At 38.2% G+C, this 24,500-nt stretch overlaps 1 protein-coding gene across 9 annotated transcripts in view; it reads right to left on the reverse strand.

Moving 5' to 3' along the window:
• SOX5 (SRY (sex determining region Y)-box 5) overlaps positions 1-24,500 on the reverse strand; it is a 1,168,670-nt gene that overhangs the window by 930,389 nt on the left and 213,781 nt on the right. For 6 of the 9 annotated variants that reach the window (XM_010855969.1, XM_010855975.1, XM_010855968.1 and 3 more), the window contains exon 3: positions 21,798-21,874. The exons of 1 other annotated variant lie outside the window; for it this stretch is intronic. The gene's annotated coding sequence lies outside the window, so the exon portion shown is untranslated. Of the gene's footprint in view, positions 1-13,535; positions 14,707-21,797; positions 21,893-24,500 lie in introns of those variants that run through there. 2 more of the 9 variants (XM_010855976.1, XM_010855978.1) reach the window with 2 other exon arrangements.

Genomic DNA, 24,500 nt, shown 5'->3' on the forward strand with positions numbered 1-24,500 from the left:
TGGGGTTGCAAGGAGTCAGACATGACTGAGAGACTGAACTGAACTGATGATAAATTATATGTTTAATTTTTGAGAAACTGTCATTCTATTTTTCATAGCAAATGTGACTCAGACCATGAACTCCTTATTGCCATATTCAGACTTAAATTGAAGAAAGTAGGGAAAACCACTAGACCATTCAGGTATGACCTAAATCAAATCCTTTATGATTATACAGTGCAAGTGAGAAATAGATTTAAGGGCCTAGATCTGATAGACAGAGTGCCTGATGAACTATGGAATGAGGTTTGTGACATTGTACAGGAGACAGGGATCAAGACCATTCCCATAGAAAAGAAATGCAAAAAAGCAAAATGGCTGTCTGGGGAGGCCTTACAAATAGCTGTGAAAAGAAGAGAAGCGAAAAGCAAAGGAGAAAAGGAAAGATATAAACATCTGAATGCAGAGTTCCAAAGAATAGCAAGAAGAGATAAGAAAGCCTTCTTCAGTGATCAATGCAAAGAAATAGAGGGAAACAACAGAATGGGAAAGACTAGGTATCTCTTCAAGAAAATCAGAGATACCAAAGGAACATTTCATGCAAAGATGAGCTTGATAAAGGACAGAAATGTTATGGACCTAACAGAAGCAGAAGATATTAAGAAGAGATGGCAAGAATACACAGAAGAACTGTACAAAAAAGATCTTCACGACCCAGATAATCACGATGGAGTGATCACTGACCTAGAGCCAGACATCCTGGAATGTGAAGTCAAGTGGGCCTTAGAAAGCATCACTATGAACAAAGCTAGTGGAGGTGATGGAATTCTAGTTGAGCTATTCCAAATCCTGAAAGATGATGTTGTGAAAGTGCTGCACTAAATATGCCAGCAAATTTGGAAAACTCAGCAGTGGCCACAGGACTGGAAAAGATGTTTTCATTCCAATCCCAAAGAAAGGCAAAGCCAAAGAATGCTCAAACTACCACACAATTGCAGTCATCTCACACGCTAGTAAAGTAATGCTCAAAATTCTCCCAGCCAGGCTTCAGCAATATGTGAACCGTGAACTTCCTGATGTGCAAGCTAGTTTTAGAAAAAGCAGAGGAACCAGAGATCAAATTGCCAACATCTGCTGAATCATCGAAAAAGCAAGAGAATTCCAGAAAAGCATCTATTTCTGCTTTATTTACTATGCCAGAGCCTTTGATTGTGTGGATCACAATAAACTGTGGAAAATTCTGAAAGAGATGGGAATACCAGACCACCTGATCTGCCTCTTGAGAAATTTGTATTCAGGTCAGGAAGCAACAGTTAGAACTGGACATGGAACAACAGACTGGTTCCAAATAGGAAAAGGAGTTCGTCAAGGCTGTATATTGTCACCCTGTTTATTTAACTCATATGCAGAGTACATCATGAGAAACGCTGGACTGGAAGAAACACAAGCTGGAATCAAGATTGCCAAGAGAAATATCAATAACCTCAGATATGCAGATGACACCACCCTTATGGCAGAAAGTGAAGAGGAACTCAAAAGCCTCTTGATGAAAGTGAAAGTGGAGAGTGAAAAAGTTGGCTTAAAGCTCAACATTCAGAAAACGAAGATCATGGCATCCACTCCCACCACTTCATGGGAAATAGATGGGGAAACAGTGTCAGATTTTATTTTTCTGGGCTCCAAAATCACTGCAGATGGTGACTGCAGCCATGAAATTAAAAGACGCTTACTCCTTGGAAGGAAAGTTATGACCAACCTAGATAGCATATTCAAAAGCAGAGACATTACTTTGCCAACAAAGGTTCGTCTAGTCAAGGCTATGGTTTCTCCTGTGGTCATGTATGGATGCGAGAGTTAGACTGTGAAGAAGGCTGAGCACCGAAGAATTGATGCATTTGAACTGTGGTGTTGGAGAAGACTCTTGAGAGTCCCTTGGACTGCAAGGAGATCCAACCAGTCCATTCTGAAGGAGATCAGCCCTGGGATTTCTTTGGAAAGAATGATGCTAAAGCTGAAACTCCAGTACTCTGGCCACCTCATGTGAAGAGTTGACTCATTGGAAAAGACTCTGATGCTGGGAGGGATTGGGGGCAGGAGCAGAAGGGGACGACAGAGGATGAGATGGCTGGATGGCATCACTGACTCGATGGACATGAGTCTGAGTGAACTCCGGGAGTTGGTGATGGACAGGGAGGCCTGGCGTGCTGCGATTCATGGGGTCGCAAAGAGTCGGACATGACTGAGCGACTGATCTGATCTGATCTGATACCATTTTACATACCCATAAACATTCCAATTTCTCTACAGCTTTGCTGACACATTATTTTCTGGGTTTTTTTTATAGTAGTCTTCTTAATGAATGTGAGGTGACTCCAAACTTCCTTTCTAGCATATATCTACTTTTTAAAATTTATTCACGTTTTAAATTTCTTACTGAGACAGTTTTTGAGATATAATTGCCAAAGAAGATTAAGATGTTGATCCAAAAGATGTGATAGATTCTTTCTGAAATGTTTCTGGTATAGTCTATCATTAAAATAGAAAGCAGAGTCGATTAAACTTGAATACTCTGTTCAGCGAGCAGTAGCTTTGCATGTAGAGCTGAAATGGTTCTCAATTATTTTTTCTGCAGAAGCCTTAGAATTTAGTTCAGTCAAACCTGGAGAGGGGTCTATTCTTTCACTCACTTACTCAGACAACTTTTAGTTAACTACTTAACCCTAATTTCCTCATGCAAAAATGGAAATAAAAGAACTCACTTATGGAGTTGGGCTATATATTTGTGCGAATATTAAATGACCATATCTGGGACATGGAAGGCATTCAAGAAACCATAGATATTATTTTTTATTATACAACTGATTATCCCCTACATTGTTCAATTAGAAGATCCTTGCACAGAGTCATGAAATTTAAACAGCATCTATTATATCATTTATAGGGTATGAACTAAATGAAATCTAAAAATTTATAAACTTGCTCATTAAGTCATGATTTCCTGCTTTATAATCTGTATCTCTATTCTTGTTTTAATTACCATTGTATCCCCAGGTCAAGCAAAAGATTTACCACATAAAAGACATACCACCTAAGAGTTAATATCCCTGGCAGTGATCCTAAGTATGTCCCTGGCTAGGATTCCACAAATTGTCCACACTTCTGAGCAGGGTTCTGTGTGGGAATATTCCAGCAACTCCTAGAAAAGAGTTAAGAGATTGAGAGACATCTTGAAGTCTTTCTGTCTAAGAAGTAGTCCCAGATCATTAGCAGTTTATAGAGAAGCACTGAATAAGAGTGGCCTTTTGGTAACTAGGTTGAAAGAACTGCTTAATTTCTTTCCACTATACTTAAAGTATCATTTTTATTGTTATTAAAAATTGCTAATGTCAACTGAATGAACATGTTACCCAGTTCAAAGCAGCCTAAACTGCTGAGGTAAGAAATTATAATGATTAGTTATTAGAGGGAAAACCATTACATGAATGCAATGGGGAGTTACAGAGCAACAAGTAGATAATTTCTGTCTAACTACTGGGTAATTAATGCAGTAAGAAAATAACATGTACATATTGGGAATGAAGAATTATAGATTATTTGCACTTATTTTCTTTCTGTGGCAATTAAATTAACTATCTTTGATTTCTCACCTGTTACCATGGTTATTTTCGGTGATTTGGGTCATTAATGTCTTGAATGTAACAGTTACATTAAAATTACAGCTCTTTCAACTTTGCAAAAAGATTCTGAAGCTACTGTGAAAGAGAAAGCTGTTGGCTTACAGAAAAAGAGCTGCCTGTTGAATGAAACTGTTTAATCATCTTAAAGCTAAGAAGTCCCACCCTTTGTTCTTTCGTGATTTTCCCTAGTAGCATCACTGAGATTGTGTTCACCTAGGACTGCAATGAATTGGCAGGTGTTCTCGGGACAGTAAATTCTAACTATGCCTACTTATGCTGTTAATACTTCCTCTCAATAATTAGAATAAGTTCTCTCCACCTCACTCTCAAAAATTCTGGAAAAAATAATATATATTAATTATATGATGAAAAACATATACTGAAACAAAATCAGCCCTTAATTCTCTAAAAATAAATGTGAAAAACAGACTGAGCTCTGGTGGAGCCATAATAACTAGTTCCTGCTCAGGACGTGGAACATTGCCATGAGCTTTCTCTTTAGAACAAATATCCCAGTATGGATGGCTTGGTGCTGACTAGATGTGAGGGAAAATCCTAAAAAAAAATCAAGGCTGTACTTTACTGATTTTAGTCATATGTTCAAGAGTTCTCCTTCACCCACGTCTGGCTGTGCCCTTCACCCCTGGGCTCAGTGGATGTCTCATTCACCCAGGGGTGAGGGGCACAGCCAGAGGTGGGTGACAGAGAACTCTCAAACATATGAGGGACATGACAGGGGCTCCACTTTCTCCAAACACATTTTATAGAGAACATGTTATCCTTGAAAAGCAGATAATAATAAATACCCTGGCTTAATTGAACTCCAGGTCTTAAATCTTCTCCAAGAGCTGTCCTCCAATAACCTGGGTGGACAGGTTATATGTGCCAAGACAGGAATCTGACAGTCTGATTCACCACATCAAATCAGAGATTCGTGTACCCTCTGTGGAGCTTTACTTGAATAAACAGAGGAGCCCAGAAAATGGAGTCTTCATTTTCAGTGAAGAAACTGGAGGGGCTTCTTCTCTGCCCATATTTCTTGCACCATGCTATGCACAATTTTAGGCCTCATCTCAAGAATGCAGCAACACCTAAAGCAACTGCTTTTACCCTCCTCTTTGACCTCATGCGTGCTAAGTCACTCTCGGAGAAGGCAATGGCACCCCACTCCAGTATTCTTGCCTGGACGATCCCATGAACAGGGGAGCCTGGTAGGCTGCAGTCCATGGGGTCGCAAACAGTCAGATACGACTGAGCAACTTCACTTTCTCTTTTCACTTTCATGCACTGGAGAAGGAAATGGCAACCCACTCCAGTGTTCTTGCCTGGAGAATCCCAGGGACAGGGGAGCCTGGTGGGCTGCTATCTATGGGGTCGCACAGAGTTGGACACGACTGAAGTTACTTAGCATCAGCATGCTAAGTCACTTTAGTCGTATCTGACCCCTGATCCTATGGACTGTAGTCTGACAGGCTCCTCTGTCCATGGGATTCTCCAGGCAAGAATTCTGGAGTGGGTTTCCATGCCCTCCTCCAGCATATCTTCCCAACTGAGGGACTGAATCAGAATCTCTTATGCTTCCTGCATTGGTATGCAGATTTTTTACCACTAGCATCCTCTTTGATCTCAGGAGAGTAGAGAAAAGGGTTGAAGCCAGGCCTTGAGATATTGCTGGAACAGAGAGTGAGATATGGTGGCAGGCTGAGAGATTATCATGCCTTACTGTGGAAAGGAACATTGTAAGAAAAATGATAATGCTCTACATATACCTGTAGAACTGGAAAGAGTATATATGGGAAGAGGGTAAATGCTTTTGCATAAGTGAACACTTTTCTCCTGTGGATTCATTTATTCTTTTACACAACAAATATTTCTTAAGAACGTACTACCTGCTACACACTGTTCAGCAAGTTAGGAAATCAGCAGTGAACAAAATAGTCAAGGTCCTTACTCTTATCAACTCTACAGTCTCACAGATGAAAATAAAATTAGCCAAACCATTGTATTAATGGGGCTGGTGCACTGGGACGACCCAGAGGGATGGTACGGGGAGGGAGGAGGGAGGAGGGTTCAGGATGGGGAACACGTGTACACCTGTGGCAGATGCATGTTGATGTATGGCAAAACTAATACAATATTGTAAAGTTAAAAAATAAAATTAAATTAAATTAAAAAAATATATCAATTATAAACTGTAAAGATGTTCTGAGAAAACATTTAGGATACCCAAGCTTAGGATATCCAAAGTAAGTGAATTATTCTATACAAGCATATAACAGACAGAATGATCATATCTGGAACATCAGAGAATACACTCCTCAGCAAATGTCATTTTAGCTGATCTGAAAAATATGAGTCAGAAGTGAAGAGCTTCATAAACAGATAGAAAAGGAAACTCAATGACCCAAAGATGAGAAGGGAGAGCACCATGGGTATGAAAATGAAGGATGGCCATTCTGTTGAGAGTGCAGAAAGTAAGGAAGAGGATAGACTAGATCATATAGAGCCTTGCAGGCCAGTGTAAAATTGTGGTCTTTATCCTAAGCACAAGAAAGCCATTGATAGGTCTGCACAAGGGAAGACTTAGAACTGTATTTGCATTTTTAGTCTCTTTGCAGGTACTGAGTACCGACTAGAACAAAGATTGCAAGAATGGTGAAGGAAGATTCTCAACTGGGAGGTTACTGCAGAACCAGGAAAGATGGCATCTTGGCCCAGCATGGATGGTGGTGGACATATTAATAAAAAGAAGCTGATGGATGAACATTTGGCATAAAATTAACCTAGGATATCCAAAGTAAGAGGGAGGGTGACTCTTGGTGTCTGGCTAACACAACAAGATGCAGATGGTGTCATTTGTTAAGATGAGGAGCATCAGTGAAGAATCAAGTTTGGGTGGATGAAGAGGAGTTCAGTCTTGCCTTTGAAGGTCTAAAGGACACAGAGGATTTTTTTTTTCATTTTCATGATTGATATCATGAAAACAAAGGTCTAATCAAAAACTCATAAATCAAACTCAGGGTGAGAGAGGAGAATCTCTGACTTTGTCTTATTGTTTGCTTGTGAGTATGTGTGCTTAGTCACTCAGTTGTGTCCGACTCTCTGCAACACCATAGACTGTAGCCCACCAGGCTCCTCTGCCCATGGGGTTTTTCAGGCAAGAATCCTGAAGTGGGTTGCCATTTCCTCCTCCAGTGGATCTTCCCAATCCAGGTATTGAACCTGCGTCTCCTGGAGCTCCTGCATTGCAGGCAGATTCTTTACTGCTGGGCCATTGAGGAAAAGTATTGTTTGCTTACTTTTATTAACTTTAAAAATAAAAACTAATAACTCTATGTCTGTTACTTTAATTTGGTTTTTAAGCTTAAAATTTTTTAAAGCTTCATTCATGTAATGAAGTTACAGGACTTTTAAGCTGGAAAAGACCATATATTAATAAACGGTATCAGTCAAAAAACATGGTCCCTCAAAGCTTGCAATTTACTCAGTGAGTGAATGATAACGTTAGAAAGCAGCCAGAAGTCTAGTGAGAACCAGAGAAGCTTTCTTCCTCTGACAGGGACAGTGTGGCTCCTAGCCTGGCTGACAGCCCCCATCACCAGGGGGGTGGGTGTTGGGAGCAGGGGAAGAATCTTATACACACACACGCTTGTCCCCCACTCCTGAGCTTTTCCAGTCAACCTGAAGTGACCCAAGGGTCTGTACTTTTAAATGCCTTCCAAGTGACTTGATAATTGACCAGATTCAGTTTGGCAACCCACTCCAGTGTTCTTGCCTGGAGAATCCCAGGGACAGGGGAGCCTGGTGGGCTGCCGTCTATGGGGTCACACAGTCGGACACGACTGAAGTGACTTAGCAGCAGTACCCCATAAATATACCAGGTATCCCATACCAGCTCTCCTTGGGGCTTCTCACGTGGCGCTAGTGATAAAGAACTCACCTGCCAATGCAGGAGACACAAGAGACACCAGTTCAATCTCTGAGTCACGAAGATCCCCTGGAGGAGGGCATGGCAACTCACTCCATTGTTCTTGCCAGGAAAATCCCATGAACAGAGGAACCGGACGGGCTATAGTTCATGAGGTCACAAAGAGTAGGACTTGAATGAAGCAGCTTAGCACACGTACATACACCAGCTTTCCTTAGGCCATTTTATAAGATTTAAAAAAAAAACAAATGGATATTTATAAGATATTTTAAAAAACATTTATAAGATATTTAAAAAACAAATCGCTTTTTTCCCCTAAGTAAATGCTTCCAGTTTAGTAAGGCAACTAAAAGTGTTCATTATGAAAAGTATTCATCACTGGAGTGAACTCCAAGATTTTAAATTCATTTTGAGGTACATGTGACTGATAAGAGGCTTCTTCATTTCTGTGGAAAAATAAATTATTTCCAGTACAAAAAATGATCCAATATAAATATCTCCCTTTTATAAAATAATAATCCCTTAGCTGTATTAAGAAGACTCTTCTAGAAGCTTAAAATAGTTCAGTACTCCTAAGAGTAAATGTCTAATTTTGGTATTTTACTTTAAGTGTTTGAGTTTTTTTTTCTTTTAATAAAGATACAGTAGGGCCAAATCAGGTCCAATTTATTCTTTGAGGATTATAAAACACTCAAAAGTATAAAAAAGGGATATTTTGTAGGCAAGAATGAACATTCATGAATACCAGATTTTATAAACAATACAAATGATAGTAACTTGGAAAACTGAGCAAAATTCAACGACGACAACCAGTATAACAGAAAACAATCCCTTAGGTATTGATAATCATCCTAGACTTTGGTGAAAGGAGTCATAAAAATCAAAGTTAAGTGGAGCAGTTACACAGAACTTGGAGGATCGCGTGAGCAGGGCGTGGGGATTGTAGGTAGGGACTGGCACATCTGGCTTTAGTAGAGGGATGAATATGGTGAGCTATTTTCGTCTGACTGACCATTATGCCACAGAAACATGCAAATGCTTTCCTGGTTTCTTTCTCTTCAGATTCCATAGTACCTTTGTTTCTCTCTGTTCCTCCTCCTCCCTCTCTCTCTCTCCTTCTCTCTTGGTGGCCATTAACTATACTGACAGTTTGACAGGCTGAAATAAGGAAATAAAACACTTAAACATTGTTTCCTGATGTATGCATTCATCTCTCCTGCCAAACACAGATATTGAGGAGATACTTCACTCCTCCTGTCAGCTTACTAAATTACACCCCAGCTTGTAGGTCTCTCAATCTCAGTGAAGCTCCCTTCCTTCCAGAAGAATATGCAAGAGCTTCCGTCTTTTCGCCGAAATCCTTTCCTTTATCATTTTTAATAGTGAATTTTCCTAAGCTCTGGGTTGGATCTCGGTAAGGGGCTGATTATCTTCCTACTTTTTAAAAGCTGGCAGGGTTCAGTTTTATTTTTTAGAGCGCTTTCACTTAAGCAAGGGCAAATGGATCCTGAACCTGGTTAAAGGTTTCTTTCTCAGAACCAACCAAGAGTTCCAACTTTTTAAAACTAGGTACTCATTAACCTAACACTGATTTAACACTAATTCTCTTGCCAGGTCCAGTGATAGAAAGAAGGCTGATCAGGCTTCTGACATCCCCAAAACATGCCCGACCACAAATAATAGAAGCTTCTGCCATTATTATTTGCATGGGGCAACTAGATTTTTCTGTTCAGCAAACTTTGAAAACCTTACAAATTAATAATTAACTTCTTCCAGAGGTGGCTGTTGTAGATTAAATTTTGAGAGAATAGTAGCTAAGAGGGAGGCATTAAAGGAGAGAAAAAGATTTTCAATTGGTTATTTACCTCTTTTTCATCACCATTAACATGAAGAAGAAATTTCAAGGTGAAATATTCAAGAATTTGAAACAAAAAGAATAATAGAAGTTAACCTCTAAGACTTTTTATTTGCTTCATTCTTTTAACTGCATTTATCCAGTACCTACTCTATGCAGTGCTCAGGTATATATTCTCTGAAAGATGCTGAGGACAATCCCACATCTCCTGTCTGGTTCCTAAGATACTTGCAGTCTAGAAGAGATGCCACACTTGTAAGTAAGTAGAACACAGGTGGAAACTATTCCCAAGTGGAGCTAGAAATAAAATGTGATGGAAATCAAAGAACGAAGAAAGCAGCCCTGCCCCCACCACCCACACTGAGAAATTCACAATACAGTCTCCCTAAGAGATCAAAACATTTCCTCTACAAGACTTACACATTTTACTGTAATTCCTTGTCTTTTTGTTGCTGTTGTCGTTATGTATGTTGTCTGTTAGGCCATAAAATCTGTGAGGCCTTGTGCTTTGTCTAGTCTGTTCATGAATGTATTTTCAAGAACCCAGTAAGCTGCAAGTAATGTGTTCCCAATGAATATCTGTTGAATGGGTAAGTGAGTCATCCTGTGATAATAAATAGTGAATGAATCTGAATCTTCTAAGGAAGATTTTCTGAATTTCTGATTGATATTAATTCCCTATCTTATTGAAGATCACCAATACGACAGAAGACGTGTGTAAAGTTGCTGGACACTCCAGTGATCATAGATACCATATATAATTAGCACAACTGCCAAAACAACCATGACCAAATGACAATTTTTGCAGAGCTAACAGGCCTCCTTTTACTTACAAGGCCCCTCTTTTGCAATATGACCACCTTCAGTGATTACAGGATTAATCACAGAGGTGAGTAAATCTCTCTGCAGCGTTTCTTTCTCCTCTTCGCTTCATATTTTTCCCAAGAAATAATACTTTCAAAAATAGCCTTGCACCATCTTCCAAGAATTGTAATCTAGTTATTGCTAGTATAAATTATCCATAGAAGTGAAAGGTTACTATAGTAAAGATTATAAAAATGTAAAGATAAGTTACTCAGAAAATCCACTTGCAGAATAGCTTCACCAGATGAGATTAAATTATTTTACAATAAACTATTTGGTATCCAAATCATTTTGCTTTATCAAAAGTTATCTGAAATATTAGCTACTATTCATTAAGCATTTATTTATAAGCAAAACACATGGTGCTACATGAATATTTCTTCACTAAAGCCCCACAATTACCTTATAAAAGAGAAATTTTATCCCCACATCACAGATAAAGAAATTGAGGCACTGAAAGATTACTCTGAAAGTTGAGGAATCCAAGTCCACCCTGCTCTGAAACTCCAACAAATCATTTATATTCTTTGCTCAGCACTCGTTATATAATGCAGTGATTGTGTTTATTTTGGCTTAAAATTCACAAATATTTCACAAGAAAATTCTTCTCAGTAGTGGTCATAACTTAGCACTTTCGAGTTAGCATCACATGCAAAATTCAAACTTAGTTACCTGGCTTGAAAAAATATACAAATTATAGCATTTGCTATCTCATGATAAAGTCTTAAATGTCTGATTCAAAAATGCCATTGCGATTATAAGGTGGCAAATTATGCATGAGACTGGTGGGGGCAAAGCTCTGAGAACTGGGTCTTGCACGGGTTTCATGGGTAAATTAGGACATATGCAATAGGATTTTTGGACTAATTTCTCCTATGTGCCTCTTGTCTTGTCTTCTCCCACTGTTTTCTCAAATGTCTTGGCAACATATTAATATATTACCCTTTAAAATGTTAGAAAGAGTACTTTGGGGAAAATTACTCTTCTTGTTCTTCCTTAACCATACATCTGGGATGAGATATGAATAATTCTGATCCCCAAAATTGCACTCTTTCTATTATAATATATTGCCTGCCAGTAATTTCTTCTGGTTTTAAGAGTCAAAAGAAATTCCGTTTTTGCCATACTCCAAAACCCTTTTCTAAATTTAATTCATATATTTGATCAAGGGATTAAAAAAAGGCTAAAATTTTTGTCCTCAATCTCTAAAACACCAAAATGATTCTATGCATATCCTACCCTTGACCAAAAAAGACATCTGAAAGGCATTGAAACAAAAGGACTATCTCTTTTTACCACACTTACATCTTTCCTCAATTTTATTTTAAAAATATTTACTCATAATAACACTAGATCTTTATATCATATAATATGAAAAACAAAAGTAGGAGAGTGAAAAATAGAACTAGTAGAATTGCAGGGACAAGAAAAAGAAGGAAGAGAAAAAAGAGAAGACAGAGGATATTGAATAAATAAGAGGAGAAAGATTCTTTTTGTTTTGTCCACATCTTTTGGTAAAGTTAGAGGTTTGCTTTAAAATAAAATAGTTTCTTTCAATGCTCAATGACATTTTATTTCTAGGTAACTTCCTTCTGAAATAGGTTAATTACAGAGGCAATTAGTCTAGCACACACAGGATGTCACTATTCCCTTATATAAATAGAATTGGCACGCATGTTTCAGGCAGAGAAAAATATCTGTAAAGACCAGATTTCAAAATGTAATAGAATTTTGTGCTATTTTGCCAGTTTGGGTTAAATTTTCCTATTGTCATCATCCTTATTTACTGAACAGCCTTTATGTTTTATTATCATCATAGAAGCTCTCTATGTAAGTAGGAAGGTCTACTCAAATCATAAAGAAAAAAATCCAAAACGAACAAGTATTATGACATAAAGTAACTGAACAGGAATAAGTAAGGTCTTATTAGCAAGGCAAATATAGATAGGAAAGAGGGAGCTGGAACTGAAAAAGCTAATTCTATATTAGTTTAAACAAATGTTCTAACCTATGCAGTCTCCTAGGTTTTTTGTACAATGACTTTATTTTACATATTCAGACTTTGGAAATTAGTAACTAGCATCCTTCTGACAACCAAAGGCATAGTACAAGAGCTTTGCTAAAAGCTGAATATATGTAGCGCTGGGTATCATGATCCAGTCCGGGGACACATGGAATTCACAGGAAAAGTTGTTAAATCATTAATAATGGCATCCATTTTAGCCTGAAACTCCTAACTACTGATTATTGCTTGCCTATTTATCAAAACCAAAATGATAAAGTGCTCTTCAAAAGAATAAATTGCCATATCTAGTACTAAATACATATTCATAGAGGGCACTTTGTCCTTCTTGATGGTGGCTACCCAGGATGACAAAACTGCAAGACACTGATGACATGCTAACATCTATGGTTCATTAGCTCTCCGTTTACGGCAGTAACAGTGAAAGCAAGGTCTTTGGGGCAGATCCTCATATTAATCAATACATTCCTCTCTCTTCTATGACCATAAAGTATTATCCTCGGTTTGAGCAGCTGTCTCAAATAAGGTTTGCTATGGGTCACAACAGTGTCTGAGAGAGATACATAGTGACCATGCACTCAAATTTTATTTCCTAATAATGATGGTCACCTTGCATTCGTCTCATGCACAAAGCACTGCATACTGCCTACAAATAAACCTAGGAGAGTATGTGCTTCAGCCATGGGGTTACTCCATGGCTGGGGTTAACCCATGGCATGGGGTTACTCCATGGCTGGGGTTAACCTATGGCATGGGTTAAGCCATGGGGTTTAAAAATTGGCGCCACCTCTTACAAGCTGTTGAGTCATAGTAAGTTACTCAATTTCTCTCAATTTCCTCAGCTGAAAAATGAGTATGCGAGTACCTACTTCACGAGGTACTTAGGAAGCTTAAATTAGATACTACATGCAAAGATCAAGAACAAAATCTGGCAAAATGAAAAGTCCTCAGTAAATGATAGTTATTATAACATTCTGTAACTTATAAAAAGTAATGGAGTTTTTCTGATTTTTACATCTGTGTGTGCATATTTAAATCAGAAAAGCTTGCATTTAAATTTAAGCTCTTGTAAGAAAATGCAGACTTTTCATTGGTGGTGAAAGTCTACAGGATAAGTTAACTGAGGTTTATAAAGCCTTCTATCAGCAATAGCATCATCCCCTCGGCTAGTCTGTACAGCAGTCTCTTTGGGGTTTCAATCTGGCTTACCTGAGTATATTGCAGCAGCACGGCAGACACAGGCTTTCTTCTACAATGAGTCCAAGACTACCGCTGATGACGTAGGGATGGGCAGGGGATGAAGTGATCTCCCTTCCAGAAGGTGAACGGTGGCACCAAGAACTTCTTAAAAGAACTTTTTTTGGTAAAAGATCATTGGCTTTACTGCTTCTATCTGACCTTTCTGCCCTATTTCCCCAGGGAGTTTGCTAGTGGGTGGGTAAGGGTAAGTCAGCTTTGCAGCTAAGCCAGCTAGGCAAATAAGTTGTTTTGACTATAGTGCCTACAAATATAGAGATACGTGCATACGTATATTCTTTCCATGCATGCACCAGGATAGCTCCAGAAAGTATGATAATTCAAAGTATATTACAGAGATTAGAGAGAAACATATTAGAACATTTCCTTCTCCGTAACAACTAAATAAATCATGTTTGTTATTACAAGTCACACACACCCACACGTACACAGTGGTTTCAAGTCTCAAAATCTTTCACTTGGGGATTGCCTGATGAGACTGAGTCCTTTTGGGCAGGAGAGGAACCTCTAGGTTTTAAAATTACTGCTCTTGTATCAATATTTTCAGCTACTGTAACAGGCTGATTTGGACTGACTTTACGGGTAACCAGATCAATCGTGTAGACATTAATACTTATGAGGGCATGTGGAAAGGGAATCAGCCAAAACAGCCTATGAAATGGACTATAAAATCACTGTCAGAATGGACATTATCAACACAATAGAATTCTTCACAGCCCAGTTCTTCTTTACACAAACGAGGGCATAGAACAATTCAAATCAGCTCTGATGCCAGAACTGTGTGATCAGGTAGCGTTAATAACCAGGAGTAGCAGAAAATTGCCGTGAATCTGGCTGGTCAGTTATATGAGTTACTCTTTCCTTCTAACTCAGCATTTTAGATGACTTTGGTATTTAGCAATTAGTTGGACCTAATATGACCAATTATTCTGAGACATTTTTCAAATTCTTTAGGATCTCAGAAAATCACAGCAAGTTATCAAGGTGAAAAAATAAGGGCTATTAATATAACAGCATTATACACATAATAAAATGTCCTGCTCCACCAGTAAAACCAGATGATTTGCAAAACTCCATTCCTCACATAAATGCAAAAAATGTAATTAAATACTATTAATTCTATTGTGCCAAGTCACTTCAGTCATGCCCAACTTTGTGCAACCCTATGGACTGTAGCCAGCCAGGCTCCTCTGTCCATGGGATTCTCCAGGCAAGAATACTAGAGTGGGTTGCCATGCCCTCCTCCAGGAGATCTTCCCGACCCAGGGATCAAATTGATGTCTCTTATGTCTCCTGCATTGGCAGGCAGGTTCTTTACCACTTAGTACCACCACATCATATACATATATTATTACAAAAGTATACACATGCAAATAGTTTCTATTCTATTCTTACCTTTATCTTTACCTAATACTATCTAAATATTGAAAAATTCACCTGTGAAATGATGTCTACCTAAATTTTCTTAGTTTTACTAATTCTTTTCTGCTATTTGCTCTGCTTTTTCCCCTTCTCTCTCTCGTTTCTTGATTTTACTGGGCAAAAATTAGTTATAATTTAGCCTCTTTTTTTTTTTTTTTTTTGCTACATACAGTTTCACTTTCCCCTCTCACTCCTTATTTTTTCTGCCATCACTCCTGGAAGATAGCCATAAGCCACGCTGGAGAAATGCCAGGGTGTCCTGATCTTGCACGGTTTGAGTGCCTCCGTGTATATCTCAGCGAGGCTTACCCAAGTCACCACTTACAATATTGAGTAGAAAGTGCAGGTTGGAATAGTCAGCATTTATAAGTCAGCTGGTTACATGATACAAAAATATATAGCCAACTTCAGAATTTATAGCAATAACATTTATGTATCGTGTTACTCCTAGAACAATCCAATTTATAAAGTGCCTATTGTGTATACATAAGGAACAATCATAAATCATTTACATTAAACAGTGTCAACTAGCAAAACATGACTTTCCCCCTAAATTCTGCACACTGAGATTAATGAGGTTTTTGAAAGGAAGCACACTAAAAAAAAAAAAAAAAAAAGAAAGAAAGAAAAAAAAATCCAACCAACTCTGATTCATCTTAGGCAGATAACATACCCATATAAAGGAGCAGGTGTCTGTAGTATGATTTAGAAGACCTATGGAACATCTCTGGAAAATATTAACCTTCTCTGAAGTAGAGAGCCGTCCATGAACTGAGCTAGAAACGTGGCAAGAAACCAAGTCCGTCATCAACCTCAAGCTTTCTTTTATTTCCTTCTCGGTAAAGAATGGAATTACAACAAATAAACAGAGAACACTTCAGGCCCTATTTGACCAGTTGTCTGACATGTTTTCATCTACAGGCATTTTGAGAAAACCTGAGAGAAAGCATGTAGATTACCTGCTTTGTCTCTTTCACTCCTAGTTGGAGAAAAATTCCTATCAGTGACGAAAGCAATCAAGAGTCCTAAAGTGAAAAGCAAATATGTATGCAGATTTTTCTCCCTCTGTTCACTCCCTAGCTTATTCCCTTCAGACAAGCAGTCTACAGATATCTATACTTTGGGGTCTTGAATTAAAACCCATTCCTTCTCTCTAAAAAGCCCTTCAAATAAATAATATGGAATGTTTTGACTGTTCACAACTGTAAAAGTATTTAATCTTAACTGAAACCTCATACCTACACAACTGAATTGGACATTATATAAGAAAAACACAATTTGAATTTCTCTTGCAGAAATTTGCTTCTCTATCTTCCGTCTTTTGTAAAGATTACAGGAGTTATATTTTATTCCTGCCTTAACTCACAACCTTAAAAATAACCATTGATTTGTTTTAGCCAAAATGGAAGAGTAACACTTGTATTAAATGTAAAAATGTTTATTTCTTTAGAAAAAAACTTCATTTCTTCAAATCTATTAATGACTAATTTCCCTATAATTAAAATGAAAACTGAATCTGAAAAACAGAGACAAATGTATAGCCAGAAAATCTATAAACTAGTTTTCACTGAATGAACTACCTGCCGTTTCCTGTTCACAGATAATTGACACTGTGTAGATAGGCTGTAATCCAGAAAGCAAAGCAAAACAAAAACCATACAGAGAGAGAGAGAGTGGTAACTGATCTACAAGCTTCTGAATTGAAATAAGAACTGATGGTAAACTGAGGTTTCCAGGAGAAAGGTTTTAAAAATAACATGCTAATCTGGAAAGGCAGATACACTATGGCCTTTGTAGAAAGATTCTGAAAACTGGGCACCCTCCCAAACAGCTGTATTTCACTAGTATTAATTGGTAGGGGAAAATATAATGCATTTCTTCACGACTGAGAGTATTCAACTTAACAAGGAGCAGTGACAACTCACTTCAGTCATAAGCAGATTTCAGTTAAAAGCTTATCCATTCATGAGGAAGGGTGTTCAAACTTCAGAGGGTTCTGCTTGTGTAAAGAGACAAAAGGGAAGACAGAGAACTTTTCTTCAGTTAACATGTTTATTCTCTAAAATTATCTGGTGATCTCGGAATTCTTTCCTATTTTTGATTCACTTGAGAAGAAAAACTCTTGTGCTCAGTGAAGCAATTTTAAAATCCCAGGCTAACCCCTTCTTCTTGTCAATACACTGAGAAAACTATGTAAAAATAAAGCATAATTATGTCTCCCATCTGGGTGGCTGCCACTGTAGTTCTCTGCATTCTAACAAGTTGTTTTCTTCCCAATATTAATGAAAAGTAGACAATGATTACGTAAGCATTTTTAAAGTACTAGTGTGTCCTATGATTGACCTACCTATATTTTCCACCTGTTCTCTCTAGATTTTTCTAATAAAATAAATTTTAAGGAAATAACTGACACTTCACCAAGATGTTTTAAAAAATATGACTAGAAAGAAAAGAAATCAGCAACTCAAAAGGATTTGGGGTCAATTATCAAAAAAAAATTTCCTTTACAAATTACTTTCATAGACCTGGTTAACATTTTTCAACTGAACTGACTATACTGAAAGGATTTACAATACATGTAAACAAAGATGCCGAAAACAATAAAAATTGTTGATTCAACATTGAAAATGTTCTTTTTTCTCTAATGGAAACCTAACATTGCCAGTAGGAAGTTCTTAACTTGAGTAAAAGACTTTTCCTCTTCTCCTTATACAAAATAATAGCTAAAGAAATAGCTTCAGGCTGATCTACTACATTCCCACTTTAGCTAATAAGAAAATATAACTTCTTTTCCATTTTTAACTTGAAAACATCATTTAAACAATTAGCTAAGGATGAGAAATGCTGGGCTGGAAGAAGCACAAGATGGAATCAAGATTGCTGGGAGAAATATCAATAACCTCAGATATTCAGATGACACCACCCTTATGGCAGAAAGTGAAGAGGAACTAAAAAGCCTCTTGATGAAAGTGAAAGTGGAGAGTGAAAAAGTTGGCTTAAAGCTCAACATTCAGAAAACAAAGATCATGGCATCTGGTCCATCACTTCATGGGAAATAGATGGGAAACAGTGGAAACAGTGTCAGACTTTATTTTTGAGGGCTCCAAAATCACTGCAGATGGTGATTGCAGCCATGAAATTAAAAGACGCTAACTCCTTGGAAGGAAAGTTATGACCAACCTAGATAGCATATTCAAAATCAGAGACATTACTTTGTCAACAAAGGTCCGTCTAGTCAAGGCTATGGTTTTTCCAGTGGTCATGTATGGATGTGAGAGTTGGACTGTGAAGAAAGCTGAGCACCGAAGAATTGATGCTTTTGAACTGTGGTGTTGGAGAAGACTCTTGAGAGACCCTTGGACTGCAAGGAGATCCAACCAGTCCATTCTAAAGGAGATCAGTCCTGGGTGTTCTTTGGAAGGAATGATGCTAAAGCTGAAACTCCAATACTTTGGCCACCTCATGCGAAGAGTTGACTCATTGGAAAAGACTCTGACGCTGGGAGGGACTGGGGGCAGGAAGAGAAGGAGACGACAGAGGATGAGATGGCTGGATGGCATCACTGACTCGATGGACATGAGTTTGGGTGAACTCCAGGAGTTGGTGATGGACAGGGAGGCCTGGCATGCTGCAATTCACGGGGTTGCAAAGAGTTGGACACAACTGAGCGACTGAACTGAATTGAGTATACACAAAATTAAATTTTGTTCCTTTATTCAGGAAATGCCAGAAACAACAAATTTTCCTATACGACTATGGATATCAATGTTGGGTTTTGAGGGATATTTTGGTTCTAAACAGAGAAGGCAATGACACCCCACTCCAGTACTCTTGCCTGGCAAATCCCATGGATGGAGGGCCTGATGGGCTGTAGTCCACAGGGTCGCTAAGAGTCGGACACGATTGAGCGACTTCACTTTGGTTCTAAAAGGTATTGATTCAATGTCACTTTCAGAATATCTTAACCTGGAGTCTATATATTGCTATTAAATCTATAGGTTTTGGGAATTATATGTAAAATTTCATGTAATTATATGAATTATATGTAAAATATACACATCATTGTGATTTTTCCTACAGCCAATCATTCTTTTTGACTACCTAGCATCCATGCACCCTCTTTCTGTGAACAGGACCCCATTTTCCTCTGTAATTCAACCTTAATGGCTAATTCACGGAAAATGATGAAGCTGACTGTATCTCCTCCTCCAAGAGAGATGATGATGTTGTTTAGAGGCTAAGTCGTTTCTGACTCTGTAATCCCATGGACTGTAACCCAGCAGGCTCCTCTGTCCATGGGATTCTCCCAACAAGAATACTGGAGTGGTTGTCATTTCCTTCTCCAGGGAATCTTCCCAATCCAGGGATCAGATTGGGAAGATCCCCATTGACAGGCAGATTCTTTACCCCTGAGCCACCAGGGAAGCCCAACAGAGATGCACAGGATGACTGTGTGATCTAACCAATGCAAATTAGTACAAACAGATTTTGATAGGTCTTCTGGGAAAAAGTCTCTCTTTTTCCTGTTTGATCTGAAGCCTGAGAGGATGTTATAGCTGAAGCTATGCTGCTGCCACCATCCTGCTACCAAATGAAGCCAGAGACTGGGGCTACACTAGTGGAAGGTCAGAGATAGAGAAAACATGAGTCTTGTTTACAGTATTTTAATCCAGAAGTTAGTTCTGTGCCTATATTTTCTTTCATTTCTTTAGGAAACACAATAATTTATTTTTTAACTATGAAAGTGTGGTAACATATTTATAAATAGATTTTCTATACTTTAATAAATAACACACACACATGCACATTCATACCATCTCACTCCACATATCAGCATAGCTGACTTCTTCAACTTAAATGTTACTGGCCTTTTCTGACCTTTTCAACCTAAGGTAAATTCCCCGCTCTGTCTTCTTCATTCTGTTCATCCTACCTGTCAAACACCTATTGTCATATACCTAACTATTGTCATATACCATATATGTGCCATATACTAGTTCTAATTCTGGTACACAGGAATTCGGTCAGTTTTCCAGTCCTTTTTCAGTCAAAGTTTGCACAGTGCAAGATTACTTCTCAGGAGATAGAGACAGGGAGAGAAAAAAGAGAGAGACCAGAGAGAGACAGACAGACTGAGAGAGACAGACAGAGACACACAGACAGTGAGGGAACAAGGGGAACAAGATTTTAAAAACTGAAGGTTCAAGTAGAGAGCCATGTAGGAAGTTTCATCAATGATGGAACAAATCAAAATTCTGATTACACACATACAAGAAAATACATTTAAGCAAATATCTATAGCATAGATGAGGAGGAAAAGATTTTCATGCATTTTGATCTCCATTTCAACCAAACTTAGCTGACATAATTATGGAGCCCCTCAAAGTAACTGCTGGGGTTTAGCTGGGGTTTACCACTTCCTTTGAACTGGCTCTATAAATGCCAAGAGTGAGTATTTTAGATAAAATGAATAGATTAATAAACATCTTTGGCATATCCATTATTAAGGTTGATTTATGTTCTCTTGCCAGCAGTAATTCAAGAAAATGCCATGCTATTCAAAAAACACTGCACGTCATTCTCACTACTTTGCCAACGTTATGACACCATGCGAGTGTGACAATATCTATATTCTTTCACCGAACTAAGTATACACAAAAGCTGATAGATATTAAACCACTTAAAGTTTGCATGGGCATCAGCACAGGAACCACTCATATTTATAACTCTGATAAATGGCCTTTCATTTATAAATTTATAGTGTATCCATAATTTCTTTAGGGAACCAAGAGGTTCATTCAAAAAATTGCCACAGCATTTATCTATCTAAAGATGATAGATATGGTTTATGAAATTAAATGCTTTTAAAAATTAAAATGATATTGCTAAGAAAAAGGACATGTTCTTTTCTGGTTTGCTTACATTTTTAGATGATCACAACTGTACTCTCAGCACTTACAATATTTAATCTAAATAGAGTATTAATATATTTATTAAATACACCCAAATATATTGTTGTTAGGATTGTGAGGCATCAGTATGAACTACTGGGCATCAAGTTCACTTAAATTTATTATTTTATTTTCTAATGCCATTCCTCTGCAGTAACCTTATGAAATATATAAAGTATCATTAGAATATAATATTTCTTATTTAGATTTAGTACTAATTACTAATTACTGTATTTAGTTTTTCAGAACTACTCCCAGCAAACTTCATGGCTTATTGTAAGCATAGACTATTAAAACTATAACAAATAAAATTACTTAAATAAAATGTATATTTGCCAAACATCAATGTTAACTAAATAAGGAGTCCTATTTTTAATCCCAATATACACTTTGTTCAGTCGGAGAAATCAATGAAGGAGAAGATGAAAGATAACAATTAGCACTAAAGTAACCAAGAGAAAAACAGAGTAGTCAAGGTTCTAAGTGCAAAAAGGCAATGTACCTCGTACTACTTGTGATTCATTTGGCATCATTTACTACCATGAGTAGGTAACACACACAAATCTCTGCTTTGGTTTTTTCTAGAGTCATTTGCTTCTTTTTAATCTATCCTATTATTATAGAATCTACCAAAGAGTGAACATTAATTATTTGATTTGGCTACATGAACAATAATCTCCAAATTGCAACTTTCTTTAGCATTAGCTCATCCACTCCAAAAAAATTGTTTCAAATGCTTGCAAAATTTCTATGCAACATATTTCTTACATACTGAGTGCTCTGTATTCTGCTTTAAAAACAGATAATAATCAAAATAAGAAAAAACAAGCAGTTTACCTACCCCTGTGGACCGCTAGCTCCTTGTTGGCAGGAACATCCTTATCATCATCTTTGGGTCACAGGTGGCCAGCACAGCACCTGAGATACAATGTATACCTGTAAATGTGTTTGAAATAATTAAATGATACAGTGGTGACTAGAATCCACTTGGATGGTATGAATTCAATAAAGCAACCAATCTATCTACCTAACCTTTTCCTCTATATCCTATATTATTAAAATTTCAATACATAAGAACATTATGAGTATATGAGCAGTATATATTATTAAAGTAGCAGTATGAATGAGCATACATACTTCATGTATATACATATATATGTGTGTATGTATGAATGTATATATCCATGAGAGCTGGACTATAAAGAAGGCTGAGTGCCAAAGAATTGATGCTTTTGAACTGTGGTGCTGGAGAAGATTCTTGAGAGTCCCGTGGACTGCAAATAGATCAAACCAGTCAAACCCAAAGGAAATCAGTTCTGAATATTCACTGGAAGGACTGATACTAAAGCTGAAGTTCCAATACTTTGGCCACCTGATGTGAAGAGCTGACTCACTGGAAAAGACTCTTGAGATTGGGAAAGATTAAGGACAGAAGGAGAAGAGGGTATCAGAGGATGAGATGATTGAATGGACATAAACTTGGGCAAACTCCGGGACATGGTGAGGGACACAGAAGCCTGACGTGCTGTAGTCCATGGGGTCACAAAGAGTTGGACACAACTTGGTGACTGAACAACAACATATATTCTTAGGGCTTCCAGGGTGCCTCAGTGGTTAAAGAATCCGCCTGCCAGCTAGGCAGAAGCAGGAGACTCGGGTTAGATCCCTTGGTCAGGAAGATCCCCTGGAGGAGGAAATGGCAACCCAGGCCAATATTCTTGCCTGTAAAATCCTATGGACAAAGAAGCCTGATGAGCTATGGTCCATGGGGCTACAAAGAGTCAGACATGACGGAGTGACTGAAAAAGTGAAAGTGAAAGTGAAAGTCGCTCAGCCCTGTCTGACTTGTTGCAACCCCATGGACTGTAGCCTGCCTGGCTCCTCTGTCCATGGAATTCTCCAGGCAAGAATACTGGAGCAGGTAAGCTGTTCCCTTCTTCAGGGGATCTTCCCAACCCAGGAAACAAACCCAGGTCTCCTGCATTACAGGCAGATCCTTTACTGTTTGAGCCACCAGGGAAATTATGCATGCATATATTCATATACGTTTGAATGATAACTTTATCCTGAAAATTCAATTCTCAAAAATAATTGCTTCTAAATGCTTTGTTGTTGTTGTTTAGTTGCTAAGTCTCATCCAACTCTTTTTGACCCCACGGACTATAGCCTGCCAGTCTCCTCTGTTATGGGATCTCCCAGGCAAAAATACTGGAGTGTCTTGCCATTTCCTCCTCCAGGCGATTCTCAACCCAGGGATTGAACCGGAGTCTCCTGTGACTCCTGCATTGGCAGGTGGATTTTTTACCATGAGTCACCAGGGAAGCTCCTTCTAAATACTTATTCCATTACAGATTCTTATTGTCTCTGGTATCAGTGGAGGACATACAATCCAGTGTTTGAGATCATGTACATCAGACTTATGCTGACACATGTTCCAACAACACAAGAGAAGACTCTACACATGGACATCACCAGATGGTCAACACTGAAATCAGATTGATTATATTCTTTCCAGCCAAAGATGGAAAAGCTCTATACAGTCAGCAAAAACAAGACCAGGAGCTGACTGTGGCTCAGATCATGAACTCCTTATTGCCAAATTCAGACTTAAATTGAAGAAAGTAGGGAAACCCACTACACCATTCAATTATGACCTAAATCAAATCCCTAACGATTATACAGTGGAAGTGAGAAATAGATTTAAGGGACTAGATCTGATAGACAGAGTGCCAAGAACTATGGATGGAGGTTTGTGACATTGTACAGGAGACAGGGATTAAGACCATCCCCAAGAAAAAGAAATGCAAAAAAGCAAAATAGCTGTCTGAGGAGGCCTTACAAATAGCTGTGAAAAGAAGAGAAGTGAAAAGCAAAGGAGAAAAGGAAAGATACACCCATTTGAAAGCAGATGCTAGTCCAAAGAATAGCAAGGAGAGATAAGAAAGCCCTCCTCAGTGATCAGTGCAAAGAAATAGAGGAAAACAATAGAATGGGAAAGACTAGAGATCTCTTCAAGAAAATCAGAGATACCAAGGGAACATTTCATGCAAAGATGGGCTCAATAAAGGACAGAAATGGTTTGGACTTAGGGGAGGCAGAAGATAGTAAGAAGAGATGGCAAGAATACACAGAAGAACTGTACAAAAAAGATCTTCATGACCCAAAAAATCATGATGGTGTGATCCCTCACCTAGAGCCAGATGCCCTGGAATGTGAAGTCAAGTGGGCCTTAGGAAGCACCACTACAAACAAAGCTAGTGGAGGTGATGGAATTCCAGTTGAGATATTTCAAACCCTAAAAGATGATGCTGTGAAAGTGCTGTGCTCAATATGCCAGCAAATCTGGAAAACTCAGCAGTGGTCACAGGACTGGAAAAGGTCAGTTTTCATTCCAATCCCTAAGAAAGGCAATGCCAAAGAATGTTCAAACTACCACACAATTGCAGTCATCTCACACGCTAGTAAAGTAATGCTCAAAATTCTCCAAGCCAGGCTTCAGCAGTATGTGAACCGTGAACTTCCAGATGTTCAAGATGGATTTAGA

This window comes from Bison bison, unplaced genomic scaffold (assembly GCF_000754665.1).
Source record: "Bison bison bison isolate TAMUID 2011002044 unplaced genomic scaffold, Bison_UMD1.0 scf7180017864370, whole genome shotgun sequence".
In the NCBI taxonomy this organism is placed as follows: Eukaryota; Metazoa; Chordata; class Mammalia; order Artiodactyla; family Bovidae; genus Bison; species Bison bison.